Source organism: Herpailurus yagouaroundi, unplaced genomic scaffold, assembly GCF_014898765.1.
Source record: "Herpailurus yagouaroundi ecotype Mexico unplaced genomic scaffold, PumYag 197, whole genome shotgun sequence".
Lineage (NCBI taxonomy): Eukaryota > Metazoa > Chordata > Mammalia > Carnivora > Felidae > Herpailurus > Herpailurus yagouaroundi.
In genome coordinates, this window is record NW_024412428.1 from 23,682,374 (window position 1) to 23,698,578 (window position 16,205).

The window sequence follows — 16,205 nt, forward strand, 5'->3', positions numbered from 1 at the left end:
TCCTTCAAACATAGGCTTCCAAGCTCCATGATTTTTCACCTTCTTGCAGCTACAAACCACAAGATCCTTATTATATTTAAATCCTTTTTTTAAGAAAATGATTACCAATATCCCCTAGTAATTCTAAAGCCAACTGAGTCTGTGTCAACATGTACACAGAGGCCAATGTTTCACTGCAACCAAGCCCCACCTAATTCAATTTCTAACCCGTCAGCTCCGATAGGTATATAAACATTAGGAAGAGAGTACTAACATTTATGCTTACTATGTGCCAGACACCATGCAAAGCACTTCACAGGTATTATCTCATTTAGTTCTCTCAACATCTGAGATACCCAGTGCCACTGCCCTATTTCACAATGAGTGATTTGAAGGTTAGAACGGTTTATCTAGTCTATTTTCAAAGCTTTAATTTTTAGCCAGTTTTCTTTTTGGTGTTTTCACCTCATCTGGGTTCTTGGTTATGCATAGGATACCATCTTAGAGTTTCCCATTCTTGTCTTCTCTGTTGCTTGGTATTATAGTTCTCTGCTTCAGGTTATTGTTCTTAAAGGTCATTATATTCTCTGCCAAATTTTTCCTCTGAAAGAGTCCTCAACTAAGTTTGAGAGTCTGTGTTCAATGTATCAGCCTTTGTACCTACATGGAAGGATGTGGCAGAAGAGGAACCTTTCTATGCTGTTGGTTGAAATGTGAATTGGTTCAGTCCCTGTGGAAAACAGTTTCGAGTCTTCTCAAAAAATTCTAACTACCATGATTCAGCGATCCCACTTCCAGATATATATCCAGTGGAAATTAATAAAGGATATTCAAACAGTATTTCCACTTCCAAGTATTTTTGTTTATTTTTATCTATAGCAGCATTATTTACAATAGCCAAGATATGGAAAAAAACTTAAGTATCTATCAATGAATGAATGGCTAAAGATATGGTGTACATGATATGTATTTTTCTAACCATGACCAAGAAAAGGACATCCTGCCATTTGAAATATAAATTGGAGGGTATAACAACCAAGTGAAAAAAGACAACATACTTCATTATCTCACTTACATGTGGAATCTATAAAAGCTAAACTCTTAGAAACAGTAGAATGGTAGTTCATCAGGGCTGAGGGGTGGGATGATTGAGGAGATGATTGTTAAAGTATGTAAAGTTGCAATTATGAGTAAGTTCTGGAAACCTAATACCCAGTATCGTGTTTATAGTAATATTCCATTATATACTTCAGAGTTGGTAAGCATAGATTTTTCTCACACACACAAAAAAATTAACATGATCACTTCTTAGCTAATGGTAACTGTAATGGTTACCATATTACAACATAAAAATATATTATAACACATCATACCCTTTAAATTTACAATGTTATAGGTCAGCTATATCTCAAAACAAAACAATACTGCAAACTCTATACATGGGTTCAAAATCCAGAGAACTTGGCAGCAAAGGAATACAGATGACCCAGGGAGGTACTATCCCAGGGAGGTTCATGTGGAAAAAAATTCAGATTTGAGAGACTGAATTCATGTTATCAGAAGAGCAAATGTGGGAAGCAACAGGGAAGAATTGGCTCCCTGAGGGAATGAGACAAGGAGTTTAAGGATAGCATTGAAGTAGAGAAGAGAAATGGCTTAGCCTCTTAAAAGGTTACATCCTTGTCAAGTAAAGCCCTTGTGGTCAGGCAGGATTCCAAGCCACCCAGTCTGCTATCTTCACAAGGATGGTAACCAACGGCAAAGCCATTACCAAGTATGTAACAACTACCAGCTCCTCTTAGACACCATTCATGTGGGGAAGATTCTAGATCAATTCTGGCACTGTCCAGCATATTGAGGGGTAGAAATGTACACATATTTCAGTTGTGATGAGAAGGAACAAGTGCAGACAGACTGCCACCACAAAGAAATATACTTAGTGATTTAGCCACGTGTCTTTATCAGAGGAAATCCGAAAAGAGATACTTAAGAGGGGTGGGAGGGAACCTACACAGTGTTCCTTATCCTTTGCAGAGTAAGAGGAGGGTCAGATAACCCAGGTATGGTTGGATTCCATTTGAAGCAAACACAAAAGGCAGCCCAGATGAGGATTCTGCCCCATCACTGGTGTGACTCAGTTTGACTCAATACTCAAATCCCTCATGTTCCCTAAGGCACCGGCTTACCTCTAAGGCACTCATCTGCCTGGGCAATGGCAGGAGAGCTGTACCCAGAGGTTAGAGCACAAATCTTCCCAGCACTTTAATGTCCAGGCTAAGGAGAGATACCTAATAAAGTTCCTCAGATTAGCCATGCTCAATCCTGAAGGGACAGGGAAGAGGTGGGTGGCTGGGCCTAAGAGATGGGGCTCAACTACACATCTTAGTCAAAAGGGAAATCAAGGGACAGTGAATATTACATAGGATTTTTCCACCAATACTTCTGTCATCTTCCTCCTCTGCTACAAGTGGCTTAGCAAGAAGCAAAAGTTACTTTGTTTTGAAACTCAGAAGGGTAGGCAAACTAATGGGGACAGCCCATTCTCTTGAATAATAGGAGGGATTTTAGACAGATGGCAGGGCACACACATGAGAAAAAAAGAACATATTTGTGTAATGGGAAATTCTCAATTTTTTCTGTATGGTGTAGGATATAGAGGTCTCCTCTAATCCACTCCCAAAGAAAGTACCTTCAGAAAAACTAAGCAAAGAGTACTCTGGCTGTTACAGTAACAATAGAGTGAGGTGAGGAAGTGCTAAGTCTGGCTGGAAGGTAGGGAGCAATGAAGGTGAAACACATAGAGCCAGCCTCACCCAAGCTGTGTGAGGTCCTCCTATGGACCAACAGAAGGAGAGCTCACACTGTTTGCCCCTGTAAAATCAGACTTGTGCGCAGAACTGGCAGGGACATTGGCACTGAAAATCTGAGACCCTTTGGTTGCCAAAGGAAACAGAAGAACCAACACATCCTGAGGAAAGTCAGAAGCCATTCCAGTTATAGAAATATCACTACATAACAACCTATGTCCAAAATTATGTGGCTTAAAACAACTGTTGTATCTCAATTTTATGAGTCAGGAATTTGAACGAGTCTTGGCTGGCCAATTCTGGACCATGGTAGTATCGCCTTGGATCACTCAGCTGTATTTAGGTGGTGACTGAATAAAATGTCTAAAATGTCTGCACTCAATGTGCCTTGGCCTTTCAGATGAGGGAGGCTGGAAGGTTGGGCTTGGATGGGCCCCTCAATTTCTCCATCTAGACTCAGAACTACTCCAGGGTACCGCCCAGCATGTTGATTTGACTGTGGACGTATGGCCCAGAACTCTCAAGGAGCACTCCAAGAGACAGTAAGTAGGAACTGCCATCCCCTTAGTAGTTAGGCCTACAAGTGACATAGCACTGCTTTTCCAAAATCCATTGGTAAAGCTATAGCAGGCCAGCCTGAATTCAGGAAAAGTGGACCCACCTTCCAATGGAGCATCCTTAAATCTGTCAGAGAAACAAGTTTAGCACACCAACAATTCTGTTTTCCAAGGAGAAGGATGACTGAATACATACAGTATGTGTTTCTCAGTCTGCACTGAGGCACCCAGGCTATACACCAGGTTTTACAAAAGGGAGCTGCAGTGCAGAGAGGAGATAAAAGAACATCATCTGAGTTTTAGTAGAAAACTGAGGAGACTGATTAGCCTGAGTTGGGGCAGATCACCTGTCAATGTCAGATGTGCACCAGGCCAGGAGCCACCAAGGCCCTGAGCCTCCCTTCTGTATCACAGCCTCAGAGAAGCCTCCACCACAGCCTAAGGAGAGGACAAGGGATAGTCAACACCCATGGCCACCACATACCCTCACACACATAATGTGCCTGTCAACTCCAGGGCATCAGAGAGAAGGGGACCAAGTCCCACGATGTTGTAGGTGGAGAATGAGAGAATACATGTCTATTCCTACTCTTGTGATCCCCTTTTTCTCCCGGACAAACAGATGCCATTTATTCATCCCATTTACTTGTGATCTGTTGCTGAGAAGGTGGAACGAAGGTTGGCCTCTATGGGAACTTCTACATACTGCATGAACACAAATAAGCAATTTCTGGGACACTTGAGTGGCTCAGTTGGTTAAGCATCCAACTTTTGATTTTGGCTCAGGTCATGATCCCATGGTTCCTGAGCTCAAGCCCCACATCAGGCTCTGCATTGGCAGTGTGGAGCCCACTTCAGTCTCTCTCTCTTCCCCTTCCTCCCCACAACTCACACATGCTCTCAAAATGAACATTTACAGAAATAAGAGATTTCTAGTACATCATGACTTTCTTCCATATTTTGTCATTATTGCCAGTCCTTCTGTTCAAATACTGCAATAAATGTTAGGGATATAGAGTTTCTTGCTGCAGGACATTCCTTCATGTTCATGGCAATGCATCATGGTGGGCTTCCGAGAAGAATGTGAATATACTCACTAAACAGACATGGTCCACTTCCCTAGTCCCACAGACTCAATTACTTTACATACAACTCAGCAGCATAACCAAAATTGGGGCATATGCTGGCAACTAGAATGACAATGTAGTTTCTTTGTTAGAAGTAGGTGGTAAATAATCTGAACGAAGAAGCTCAACAATAAGATATAGGCAATGTATTTCTCCACTAATTTCCTTTCTTAGACTATCCACCCACATTCCATGCAGACATGGAAATCCTATCTGACAACCAAAAGATTTGATCATCATTGTTTTCCAATAGGCTCAGGATTCAGTATCTGAAAATATATAATTCTGTTACCTGTGCCTTGTAGTGTTAAGGATTATTACGACTTTTTCAGGTACAACTTGTAGAAATTCACCCAACGACCCTAAGCCAAAAAAGGGAATTGACTTAGGCAACTGGAAATTTCAAGGGAGGATACACTTCAAGCACAGATAGATCTAGAGGCTTGAATGTGGTCATTCACACTGTCTCTCTACCTGGGCTCTGCTTCTCCTTCTGTATTTACCTCATTCTTTCCTACCTCAAGCTTACAGATTATTCTTCAAAAGTGAGATGTTCTGTCTCCTAGAATCTATAATTGTAATCTCACAGTACTCTACCTCAGTCTTCTTAGATGCCATGTCCACTCCTAGACCAAGCACAGCGGTGAAGGAGATGGGCATCCAGATCACACTAGTTAGGTCCTGTTCTCACCCTAAAAGTCAGAAAGCCCTAACAACAGGTCTATCAGAACCCTGGACTTGAGAGGACAGTTTCCCTACTACTCAGAGATGCTGGGCTGAAAAAGGCAACACATGTCCATCTCACATTATCAACTGGGTTTGGTTAAACTGAAAAGCACGTGCTAAAAGCAATGGTAAAACAAACTCTTGAAAGTAATCTAACAGTTTAAAATACAACTATTATATTCTATGCTGTTCTACTTTTATTGTTATATTTTTGTTAGATTTTAATTCCCATCTTATTCCACTTTATATTTAATGCAGTTATAGCTCTTCTTCCTTAGCACTTCCTGCTCCCTTGCTATAGTATTTTTTTCTCTAAGCATAGAAACATACTGCAACATTTTCCATCACAGTCTCCCCCTTAAACCCCATCTTCTTTTCCAGCTCCCACACTGTTTCTCTGGTCCTATTTATGGCAAAACTCAAGAACTGCCTATTAACTATCCTTCTTTTTCACCTCTAATCCTGTTCTCCATCTATGCCAATCAGACTTTCATCCTACTTACTTCCTCAAACCTTTAGTCAACAAAGTCCTCAAGTGTTATCTCTTTTTTAAGACTTACAATCAATTATCAGTCTTCTCTTGATTCATTGCTCAGAAACATTTGACACTATCTGGTCACCTATGAAGATTTCCTTCTCTTGGCTTTCAGAAGACTTTTCTTTCCTTAGTGTCCTCCCACCTCAGTGACTTCTCCCCTTGTTTCCTTTGCCAGTGATCCCTCATCTTCTGGACTTCTACCTCAGAGGTCAGCCTTTAGTTATCTTTTTCTCATCTATGTTCACCATTTAGGCAAGTCTGCCAATTCCATAGCTTCAAAGACTGTATACAATTTGAGGACTTTCAAATTTATACTCCAGTCTTAATCCCAATGCGAGGCTCTACATTCAACTGTATCACCATTTGCATGCCTAAGGGGGCACATCGAATGTAACATTTGCCCTCCACCCCACAATAAGTTTCTCCTACAGTCTTTCATGTCTCAGTAAATGGTAACTCCATCCAATTGCTTAGGTCAAAAGCCAGAGTTGTCCTTGACTCCTGTCACACTCCATATTTCAATCCATCACCAAGTTTTATTGCTTCTACCTTCACAATATATCCTGAATCCAATGAGTACTTTCTCACTTTCACCAAAATCAGGTAGCCCAAGCCTAGATTATTTGAACAACTTCCATCTGGTCTTCCTTCTACCCTCTAGCTTCCTACAATTTTCTACCCCACTGCCAAACACTCTTGTGTTCTGAAGCATCCACCTACTTGCCATGATCTGTGCAACCCTGCATCATCTGATAGTTGTTTATTTCTCCCACCTCCTTAAACCATCCCCCTCTCACTTTCTCCCTTGTTAAGCTGGACATTATTATATTCCTCAAATATCCCAAATCCATCTCAAAAGGTCTTCACATTTACTTTTCCTCTGCCTGGAAAGCTCTTGTCCCAATTCTCAGAGCTCGATCCCCCTGGCTATTCACATCTTAGCTGTAACATAGTATCCTCTGAAAGATGTTAACAACCCTCTCTAAATACTTCCCACCCACCTATCTTCCTACACTGTGTCATGGTCTTTAGCACTCACCATCACCTGGCCAAGTATTATATATTAATTTGTATACCGTGATTTATCTTCCCAAGGAGAATGGAATCTTTATACACATCTGTATACCCAGAATCTAGAGCACTGGGGAAAAAAATGGTAGACCCAGAATACTTAGTAAGTGAGGCAAATGTCAGAGGCTGTTGAAGAGAAACTGGGGGAAAATGTTAGCTGTCAGGGTAACTGGAACTGGAAAGAGATTACAGAAAACATCTTTCTGTTTAATTAGTTTTTATTAGTGACAGAACATCACTAACCCAATTATGTTTGCAGGAATATAAGTGATTTTTAAATACTGTTAAAAAAAGTACCAACATTGAGAATGTCAAACTTCTGACAAGAAAATGACAGCTGAGATTTGTTAGGAATATGTAATGAACATCTTCTAAGTAGGTTATGATTAATAAATTGCATCTTAGAACTAGTATGTTTAAGTAATGCATATGAAATTTGATAGTGTCCAGTTATCTTTGTAAATCCATGTTGTATGGCATTTATTCATTTAATACTAAAGACTATTAATATCTATGATTTATCATTTAAATTTTGTCTCGACCTAAAATATTCAGTCCATTTTCTTATATCCATTCATACTTAATTTGTCCATTTATAAATAGTTTTCAGACTGCCCAAGTGGTGCTAAAGTGGCATCTTTTCTCACGAATGGCACACAATTAAGGACAAAGATAGTGGTTTTTCAAACCCTTAAAAAACCTATATAATAATTATCTCCTAGAGCAACAGCCTATTCTAATTCCCCTTTCACAGGCTCTGCTTCCAGCATGCCAACAGAGTAGGTACTAAGTCCCTAACAGTACTGCTCTCCTTATAGATAAATAGAAAGAAGTGGGTAACTGGCCCTAACTGGGCCATTCAGATGGTGTTTAATTCTGAGATGGTCTTCAAAATCCTTCAGCAATAAAACTTCACTTCCAGGAACAGAGACATACTTTTCCTTATTCTTTCCATGGAATTCAACTAAAAACCCTAGATGTTGTATGTAAAATGAATTTAAGACTATTCTGAATGGTGGAAAGGAGGCAGACCAGCTAGGGTCCTTGGAATCCAAGGAACACCACAGTGGTGAGTTCCTTGGGTTTTCTTTTTCTCTCGTAGATTCCAGACCGACTTCTAGAGAAGGCAGAAACCTGGAAACACCAATAGGATTCAACAAGAAAAAACTTTAAAAGTTTCTCTCTAGCCAAAGGATCAAAAAAAGGCAAGCCTAGGAAGATGTTTTTTCAACTAATAACAACTCTCTTCCAATCCAACATCAAAAGATTAAACTGTGGTCCCATCAAGCAAAAGCAGAGTGGAAATCCTAGACTTCCACTCTTTCCAGACTATACTGAGGTACCTAAAGGACCTAAGATGTTATTAGAGAAGGCTGAGTAGGTTGCCAGGACACTTACCTCTACTGAGTGACAAACAGCCCTAACTCAGTGTCACTGGAAACTGCATGGGGAACCTGGACTTCTAACGTCCACATTGCAGTAACAGAGGCACTCCCCTCCACTTCCCTGCAAAAGCATGTATCAGAGGAAGCCAACAACAACAGAAGGTTTACTAAAGATCCCTAATCTCAAATCAAAATACCCAAATGTCAGATTTCAATTGAAAAAAAATATACAAAGCAACAAGATCTCTAATTGAAAAGAGATAATCAATAAACACTCAGATAACAGTGTATTAGAATTTTATGACAATGATTTTCAACTAGCCATTATAATACTTCTCCAAGAAACACAAACACACTTGCAACAAATGCAAAGTATCAAGTGTCAAGGAAGATATAAAGAAATGAATTAAAATTTCGTAACTGAAAACTACAAAAATTTTACATGCTCAATGGGTTCAACAGCAGAATGGAGAAGATATGGGGCCAGGCAGTGAGTGGGCAGTAAATGGAGAGAGCGAACAATACAAGTTAGATAATATGAACACAGAATTTGTTTAACATTAAAAGATACTGGTTGGAAATGAGGACAAGTCTCAAGTCAATAATCAAAACTCCCTATCAAGGATCCAGAAAAAGCAAAAATAAACTGAAATATAGGAATGAAGTAATGAAATAGCATAATCAAGAAAATTGAGCAGAAAAAAAATGAGTAAAATCAATGAAACAAGTAACTGGTTCTTGGAAAATAAAAAAATTGACAATCCTCTATCAAGATTGAAAAAAGACACAAATTACCAATGTCAAGGGAAAAAAAATCCAGCATATCACTAAAACCTTATATATATTGACAAAGTGTCCATTATGATAAGTCTACACACGTAAATTTGACAATTTAGATAAAATGGACCAATTCCTTGAAAAGTACAAACTACCATAACTCACTGTAACCTAAAACAAAATGAAATCAAGGATCTGAACTGGATAGACATTCCATGTTCATGGAGTAGAAGTTTCTACATATTAAAGATGTCACTTCTCTCCAAATTTATGCACAAATTGAGTTAACGCCATCCCCAATTTCAACAACAATTTTATAGATACAAGTGGAGGTGTTGAACATTTCAATGAAAAGGCTAAGGATCTAGAACAGCAGTCATTTTTTTGAAGAAGAAAGTAGGAAATCAAGTTACTCAATGTCAAGGATTATTTATCTACAGTAATCATAATTGTGTGGTTTTGGTAGAGGAACAGGCATACCGATCGAAGAATAAAGAACTCAGAATTAGTCCCACACAATTATGCCTTTTGACAAAGGTGCAAAAACAATGCATGGGCAAAAGTTGCCTTTTCAATAGCACTGGAGCAACTGGTCATCTATAGCCAGAAAATGAACCTCCACTTAAGTCCCACACCTTATACAAAAATTCCTTTAAAGCAATCCCGAACATAAAACTATGAAACTTCTTCGGAAATAAACCCAGATTCATCTTTGGGGTCTAGGGCTAGGTACAGAGTTTCTCAACTTGACACCAAAGTAACAACCCATGAAAGGAAAACTATATAAATTGGATTTAATCAATTTATCAATTAATCAATTAATACTAAAAAAGCTTTCTCTGTGAAATTGTGGATTAAGAGGATGAAAAAACAGTCTGTGGAATGAGAGAAAATGTTTATAAGGTGCACATGTGATCAAGGACTGGTTTGTAAACTATACAAAGAATCCTCAGTGTAAAATTAAAAATTTTTAAATTAAAATTGAAAAACCCCACACAAACTGAAAATGGCCAACAGATATCCACAATTGTTTTACTGAAAAGGATATACAGATGGCAAATAAGCACTGGAAAAGATATTCAATGTTATGAACAACCAAGCAGCTAAAAAATTAAAACAATGAGATCACTACATACCTGTCAAAACTCAATAAAGAATAGTGACAGCACCAAATGCGGGGAAGGAAACCAAACAAACTCACACCTTTCTCATGTGAATATAAGATTTTATAACTACTGTAAACATTAGTTTGGCCTTTTTGTAATAATCTAAACGTGCAACAACCTTACAACCCAGCAGTGTTATCAGATATTTATCCCATGGACGTTTATGTTTACACAGCTACCCGAACATCAATGTTTATAATTGATTCGAAATAGCAAAAAGGTGGAAACCTGTTGAGCAACAGGTCAATAGGTAAACTACAGTACACTTTTACCACAGAACTCTATTCCACAATAAAATGAACTGCCAGTACACATAAAATCCTGATATACCTCCAGACAATTAGCTGAGTGCAAAAGCCCTTTTCAGTACATCGCATTCTGCATGATTTCCTTCACGTACCATTTGAAATAACAAAATTACAATGAGGAACAGATTAGTGGTTGTCAGGGGATCAGGAGGAAGTGGAGACAGGAGAAATTGGGTGTAGCTATAAAAGGATAACGTAAGGAATCCCTGTGATGATGGAAATGTTCTGTATCCTGACTGTGCCCATGTCAATATCCAGGTAATATTGTCTTCCAAGAGGTTACCGTGTTGAGGAAATGTGTAAATGGTACACAGAATCTATTTCTTGAAACTGCATGTAAATCTACAACCATCTCAAATAAAACACAGCAAGTCTGTTGGGAGCTTGAGCTGAGAGTGGATTTCAAATGGAGTCTGGGAGGCCATGTTGGACCAAGTAAAGCAGGAAAAGAAGTTTGAAGTGATTGGAGAATAAAGCAAACAAGGCAGGTAAGAATGAGCAGCTATGAAAAAGGAGCAGTCTAAATAGACAGCTGCCTTGGTTCCTCTTGACAGTGGAGTTCTTGGTTCCATATTAATGCAAGGCATAGCAGCACTTCCCAATTCTGAGATGTCTAAGACAGGTGTCCTTGTGTTTTTCCAGGTCAGGTTCCTTTGGCCTTATGCCAGTGTGGGTGGGTTGTATTACTTGCTACGAAACAATTCCTAACAAGACAGCCATGTTCAAATCACCTCAACTCTCCTTAGAAAAAAGAAATGTAAGGAAAGTAAGGATACAGGACATATACTTCCTTTTGTTTGGTTGCACCAGGGTTCTGTATTTTTAAGGCTAATAGAGTGTGAAGTATTAAGTGTATTCAAATATTGATGTTATAGGTTAATTTTAATTGTAAAAAGCCATCTGCCAAGTAACATACATAACCTTACAATGTCACTTATATGTCCCATTTCAGTGGGAAATTTTCAAATTGTTTTTCCACTAAAGCAAGGTGTTCTGATACGACCTGTTTTTCTCTTTAGATCAGCTCATATCCAATTGTTTTAAAAAACAAAGAAATGGTTAAGAGAAACCACTGTTTGCTGGACATTTTTCAAGCTGGATAGCATAAACAGTGATCAATTTATACTACAGGACTGTGTGCACTATGAGTGAAACATTAGGCTTATGTTCATTTTATGCTTTTAATGGGGACAATAAAATGCAACAGGTGATTCAGATCCCTTCTTAGCAAACAGGGAAATCATTCAACTAAATAATCCTCTAAAAAGCATTGGTGTCAGATTTCTTTAAAATAGCAATTACCCTTCCGTCTCCTAAAATTCAGAATTAGTAAAGTTAGCTGGAACTGTTTCAGAACACTTTTATTATAATGAGGATCCCTCACCCACCCATTTATCCATTATTTATCTATTCAACACAACACAATTATGGCACTCAGTGTTACAACCTCTCTCAACAGCAGAGTATCTCATGATTTCGAAGAAGCATATTCTGAGATGTACCGATATAGTCAACAGAAATTAGTCCATCCCAAGTAAAACCTTGCATTTTGTGTGTGAATGTAAGCACATTATGAAATTGAGCACAGAACCTCGCAGGACATATCTCCTAACATTGTTGTGTGGCAACTAAAGGTAAGGTGGAGACTTTATACAAGTATCAGAAACTATTTCTAAGAAGAATGAAAAATTCAAACCAAGATCAACACTGTATTTTAGAAATTAGACACTTTTGACCCTAAAAAGCACTTCTGATAGGGACAAAGTAAAATGCATTATGCCCACACAAACTATGAATTTAAGGATGAAAACATCATTTTATCTCCAACAGTCACAGATTGTCCAGACCCCAGAAAATAGAACTTAAAGCAGCTTGGCATATTTTTAACTCAGCAAATTACATACATACCATCCTTATTTTCTTTGAATGAGACAAGCTTTTAACTTGTCCTCTGTATGTGGAAATACGATTCATGTAGAGTGAGCAAATGCTGCCTGAGAGTAAAACCTGAAGCACCTTCTTGACCTTCATCTCTCTTCACAACAAAGCACTTGTTGGCTCTCATAATTCTAATCCTAATTTTCCATTTATTGAATGTCTGTTACGTGCCAGGTACCATACTTTGTACTCTCCAGAAACTGCAATTATTCCTCACAATCTTCAAAGGAATTACTACCCCATCTTATAGTGGAAGAAGTTGAGGCTCAGAACGTTTGGGCTAGCCTAAGGCCACCATATTGCCAACACAAGTCCAACACCTCACATATGCTTGGAAAAACGAAGATGGTGCTCGCTTCTGGGAACTGAGCCTGACAAATGGTGGCTAAACAAGAGTTTGTATCCACGGTTTTTTTTTTTAAACAAGGAGAACGGTTATCTTTTATAATAAAAGCTATTGAATTCCTTGATCTGTTCAAACACATGCTGTACAAAAATTTCCAATCCCTGGAGAGCTGAACACAGAGCAAACACGGGGTATAAATAAAGTCGGTTAAAATTGATTCCTCTTAAAAATTGAAGATAAACTATACATACATCTTTATCATTTATGATGTATTATACTATATATGAATATACATAAACCCTTATATCAAATATAGTTAATGTGCCCAAAGAATATTTAACATTCTTCTGTCCTGAATATGATTGATTCTCAACTTTCAAAGCACAGGTTCATCCCCATGGACTTTGTTTTAGTGAAGAAAATTTGGCCCCACTCCAGAGGAGCTGAATCTCAACCTAAGGTAGAATTCAGGCATATGCATTTTTAAAAATCTCCACATATCTGTTGAATGGACCAGTGACTCAGAATCCCTACAAAAACAGAAACTCAGCAATTCCTCCTTCTAGGCATATGCCCGACAGAATACTCATGTTTACCAGAACACATGTAGTAGATTAGTAACAATAGTCCCAAATTAGAAGCTAACCAAAAGCCTAGTGACAGAATAAATAAGTGCTGTGGTCTATTCACACAACGGAATGCTATAAAGCAGTCAACAGCTACATGCAGTAAGGATCAATCTCACAAAATGTTGAAAATAGCCAGACACAAAAAAGTACACCATGTGTAATTCCATTGCCCTAAAACGCATATCTGAGGAAACCCATTTTTGCTGTCACAAGTCTAGATGGCAGCCACCTGTAAGGCTGCAGGAAGGGGAGAGTGACAGGGAGATTAAGGATTTCTTGTATGCTGCTACTGTTCTGTTTCTCCAACTGGTCACATGGGTACATTCAGTTTAGGAAGGTTAATCAAATGGTACAGAGATGCTATGTGCACTTTGCTATATTATACAGCACCTTAATGATAAATACAAAACGCCCATAAAATAGCAGTCATTTGGCAGTTTAGAATTTAAGAACCAAGATCATTTAAAATATACAAAGAAAATGTGATGTGAGTAATAGATAGGGGTTCAAGTCCCAACAGGACCATCAGCCTATTGGACTTCAATGGACTGTCATCCCTAAACTTCTGAAGACTCAGTCACATATTATATTTCACCTCTTGCAAAGGTTTTTCCTAGGATTATGTAACACTAACAAAGCTTAATATTTGGCACTTGGTTCACCATACACATAATTTCTCTTCCTTCCTTGATTTTATAACAAAATTGAAGCTTCATAAAAATCAACTCTTACCATTCTTAAATGCAGTAGCAATGCAGGAAAAACTACCAAGAAATTTTAAGCCAGTTCAGAAGTAAGTAATTGCAGAGTATTTTTAGATACAGTAAAACATTGGTTTGAGAGCAATTTGTTCTGGTAACATGCTTGTAATCCAAAGCATTTGTGTATCAAAGCAAATTTCAACAACCATTGGCTCAGTTATGATCATGTGGCTTTTGGCATCATGTACTACTCAGATTGCAAGAAATCACTCATTTCTCAAATTAAAATTTATTAGAAATGTTTGCTTGTCTTGCAGAACAGTCACAGAACAAGTTACTCACATTTCTAGGGTTCACTGTAATTCTAATTTTGCATGCTTTTCTGGGGTGGGAAAGCAAATGATAGGTGATGACTAAGCTACCAGACAGACATCTCCAGCAACCAAATCCATGGAGTGCATAATGTGCTATCTGAAACACTGACAGTTTTCAACAACCAGGAGCTGTGATTCTAACTCAGTGGGATATCGCTAAAATGTGTCACTGAAGGAAAAAATGATCAAATTCCAGCAGCCAAATTCAAATGCAGCAGAAAAAAAAAGAGATCTGGGTATTGAACGATTTTGAGTTGAATGGCAGTTAGCACTAGCATGTTTCCATTTAAAAGGCAAATCATCAGATGTAGCACGAACTGGCCTATTGTTAGTCATAGCACACTGACAGAACATTTGCTGTGTATGGAGACTCTGGTCTCACCACCCAGTCCTCATCTGGGCTTTAGGGAAGGGTTGAAGATGCTTAACAGCAGCAAAGGTTGATGACTAGGACATATAAGCACAACTCCAACTGCCCAACATTACTCAAAGAAGAGAAAAGCAGGGCACAATTCAACAATCTGTGTTTGAATCAAAAGATCAGATTGAGAGAAGTTACAAATACATGGTCAGTAAGATCAAACCTATTTGTCATTCAACCTTACTGCATGTTTTTAGCACCATGCCTACTGGACCCCTTTCTGCCCCCCAGACAAAATGATGCCTCCTTCACTGGCCTTGTTTTAGAATAGTATGTGCAGTTAGGATATCATCCCTTTAATTTCTGATTACAATAATGAACCCATGCCTGGAAATGGAGGAAGTAGAATGGAAGGGAAAGGAGTGACTGGGTGAATAGGGTGGTTTTATATCCCACTATCTTTATGTTACTTGGCTACCAGGTGAATTGCAAATGGTTTTGTAAGTCATGAATCATGAGCACCCCAAAATAGATCGTAACTAAATTGAGGGAATTATGGCATGTTATATAGCCATGAGAGATTGATAAATGATACACACCTGAGTATCACAAAAGGTAACTCAAGAGTAAAATCCTGTAACTTTGCTCTTTACCTTTAAATCTTTAAAATCTAGTTTTCTGTCCTCTCCCCAAAAATGAACGATGGCTTACAAATATGGGATCAGGCCCATGGCTAAGAAATACTTTAAAAGCACTATTTATATGCCAAACTTTCACATGCCATCTACTCAGATAGGAGAGGAAGAATGGAAATTTGATTCATTGTTAGAGTGACTGTAATAGAAAAAATAAAAATTGAGCCTTGTAAGATGGTAGACAACTAGTTCTTCTCAAGTAGGGATCAGTTGTTTTTTTTTTCCTTTAAAAAAAAAAACCACTTTAGAGTATGTAAGCTAAATGGTTTGCCACAACTATTCAACTCTGTTGTAGCTCAAAAGAAGTCATAGACTACATGGAAGAAAATGAGCATGGTCATTTTCTAATAAGCCTTGACTGAAACAGGCAGGGGGCAGTATTTAGCCTGAGAGCCATACTTTGACAATTCCTTTTTTTTTTTTTTTTTTTGAATTTAATGTTTGTTTATATTTGAGGGAGAGAGAGAGAGAGTGCACAAGCAGGGGAGGGGCAGCAAGAGAGATGGAAACAGAATCTGAAGCAGGCTCCAGGCTCTGAGTTGTCAGCACAGAGCCCGACGCGGAGCTCAAACCCATGAGCCCTGAGTTCATGACCTGAGCTGAAGCTGGATGCTTAACCGACTCAGCCACCCAGGTGTCCCTGTTTTTTTTATTTTGAGAGAGAGAGAGAGACAGAGAGAGAGAGACAGAGAGAGAGAGAGACAGAGAGAGAGAGAGACA